Source organism: Dryas octopetala, chromosome 8, assembly GCF_963921425.1.
Source record: "Dryas octopetala chromosome 8, drDryOcto1.1, whole genome shotgun sequence".
Lineage (NCBI taxonomy): Eukaryota > Viridiplantae > Streptophyta > Magnoliopsida > Rosales > Rosaceae > Dryas > Dryas octopetala.
The window spans coordinates 17,291,908-17,294,718 of NC_141373.1; the positions used below are offsets into that span (position 1 = coordinate 17,291,908).

At 41.1% G+C, this 2,811-nt stretch overlaps 1 non-coding gene across 1 annotated transcript; it reads left to right on the forward strand.

The window, feature by feature from the left end:
* Positions 1 to 311: 311 nt before the first annotated feature.
* Positions 312 to 418, forward strand: LOC147277694 (small nucleolar RNA R71). The gene has a single exon (XR_015124146.1). It is a non-coding gene; the product is annotated as a small nucleolar RNA R71 (small nucleolar RNA).
* Positions 419 to 2,811: the final 2,393 nt, after the last annotated feature.

Here is a 2,811-nt window from a genome sequence, read left to right on the forward strand (position 1 = left end):
CACCCCCTGGTCCTTGCGCACTCATCATCTTCTCTTGAGCCAAAGATAACTTCTGCACCATAGTCTTGATTTCCATAATCTGTCCCTCCATGGTGTTTGGCACATCAGCCACCTCATATAACCCTCTCTTTGGTCCTCCTCTTGCACGATTGGAATCCCATTGTTGAGAACTCAAAGAAAGCGACTCAAACAATTCTGTAGCCTCATCCTCCGTTTTGGACATGAATGCACCACCACATGCCGAATCCACCTTGGCTTGGTCTCTCTCCAATAATCCCTGATAAAAACAGCAAATCACATACCAAGGAGATAAGTTATGGTGTGGGCAGCTAGTAAGTAACTCATTGAATCTGTCCCAAGTCTCATGGAATGGTTCGTCCGCCTTTTGCACAAATCCAAGGATCTCCTTCCGAATCGAATTAGTCTTGGAAATGGAATAGAACTTGTTCAAAAACTTGCTCGAAAGATCATCCCATGTCGAAATGGAACCACTGGGCAGCGAATACAACCACCTCTTTGCCTTGTCCTTAAGCGCAAAAGGGAACATCCTCAAACGGTACTGATCGGCATTCAGGCCCCTCAATTGTGCGGCTTCACAAACCCCAGAAAACTCCTTCAAGAAATGGATCGGATCCTCCCCATTCAGCCCATGGTAGCTCGGCAACAAATGAATCTGACCACTCTTGATTTCGAAATCAGTGGCTATGGTGGCATACCGGATGCATGATGGTTGAGTGGGCAGCGAAGGTGCTGAAAAATGGCTCAGGGGCTGCGGCACTATCTCATTTGCTTCAGCCATGTCGACACTCTCAGTCTCTTCACTACTCGAATCTGATGCACTAGGTTGCGGGCTGACTTGTGATGCACCTAAAGCTTCGTTCTTGAGCCTCTCCAACCTAGCAACAAGCTCAGGGTTCATAAAACACACCTAATCAAGAGAAAACACAAAATCAGTAGAAAGAATGCAAATAAAGGCATGGCATTTATTAAAAACTAAAAATTAACAAAAACTGAAATCTAACTAATATAACCTAATTCTAATGACTAATTACACCAATTCATTGATATTAGACACCATTCCCCGGCAACGGCGCCAAAAACTTGTTGATGTGTTTTCTTAGAATAAAATAACAATTACCTCATTCTAAGTTTACTCGCAAGTGCACGAATCGCATCAGTAGCAAAGCGTACAAGCACGAGGTCGATCCCACAGGGAATGGTTAATATACAACAATTCAGTGCAAATAATCACTAGAATAACTAAATGGGGGGTTTTGAAAGATGGAAACACACACACACATCACCACACGCACACACACTTTATTCTATCTTGCAATGTTAATTTTCAGTCTCAAATCAGATAAGCATGCAATAACCATCCAAGGCTAATGACAGTTAATTTGAACACAACATATTAAAGTTTGACAGCTAAAAAGGTTTGGCTAGTTACTTTCTCGCCATTGTTCTCCTAATGCATAAACTAAGAGCTTCTTGGGCCTTCCTTAGCTAGTTAACCTACATGTTCCCTAGTTCAAGCTAAGGCAGCTGTTACCCATGCAGGAGTCATTAAGTTTTATGAGAACGTCAAACATGCACAACATATAAGCTTTGACTATTTCCTTATAGAGGTCGCCCAACCCCACTACCAAGAATAATCCCTTATTCCCTTGTTACTTGTGGTTTAGTGTCTTTGACTATTTCACAGCTAAACCTAACAGATAAACTAGATGCAATTACCCTAAGGTGGCCAGTCAAAGGATGCAAACAACTAGTGACGGGGGTTTTAATAGATAGTGGAAATTTAATATGTGCAAACATCAAACTAACAGACCAAGAGACGGATAAACGATTTGTTAAAGCATACGAATCCATTAATCGACCTACAATTAACATGCAAGATAGAATAACTAACCTACATAATTAAAACAAATAAATAAAAGAAACAAAACAGCAACAAATAAATGAAATCCCAATTCATGATTGCAAAAGGAAATCAGAAACGCAAACTAAACAAACTTAGAAACATAAACTAAACAACTAATTTAAAGTGCATAAACTAAATGAAATCAGAGACGCAAGACACACAAGATTAAACGCATGCACTAATTAAAAATCAGAAACTTAAAGTAACTGAAACAACTACACAATTAAATTAGATTACATAAATGAAATTGCATAAACATAAATAGCTAAATAAATTCAGAACCAAAGCTATAGAAGAAATAAAGAGACAATTAAATAAAACAGCAAATTAATTAAATAAAATCAGTAACATACTCCAACAATAAGAATAGAAACTAGAATGAAAAGGAAAACAAAAATCAGAGCTGCAACAAATGGGGGCTGCGGCAAGGAGAGAAGAAGAAGGAGGCACCTAGCACAAGCAATTGGCTCACGGCAAGGTGAGCTTGGGCTTGTGGCAGCGGGTGATCCTTCCCTCTCAATGTCACGCCACCCTCTCTCTAAACCTCTCTCTGAAATTGGCTCACCTTACAAGAAAATAAAAGTCTCAAACTAAAACCCTAAAACAGAAAAATAAAGCTAGGAGGGAGAGAGTGATTTCGGCTGGAGTGTGGGTGAAAAGAATGAATGCCTAAAAGTCTGAATGGAGGGGGTTTAAATAGGAGAAGCTTCCCTTGAGAGGCAAGGAAAGCAAGTTGCGGCTGGCTAGGGTTTGGTCTCCTAGTGCCTTGCGGCTTCAGCTAGGGCCAGCTGATCAGGCCTTGCGTGTTGGGCTGCTTGGGTTTGGGCTTGAGTGGCTCACGCCTAGCCTAGCTAGGGTCCCTCCTTGGCGCATGGGCTGGTAGTCTT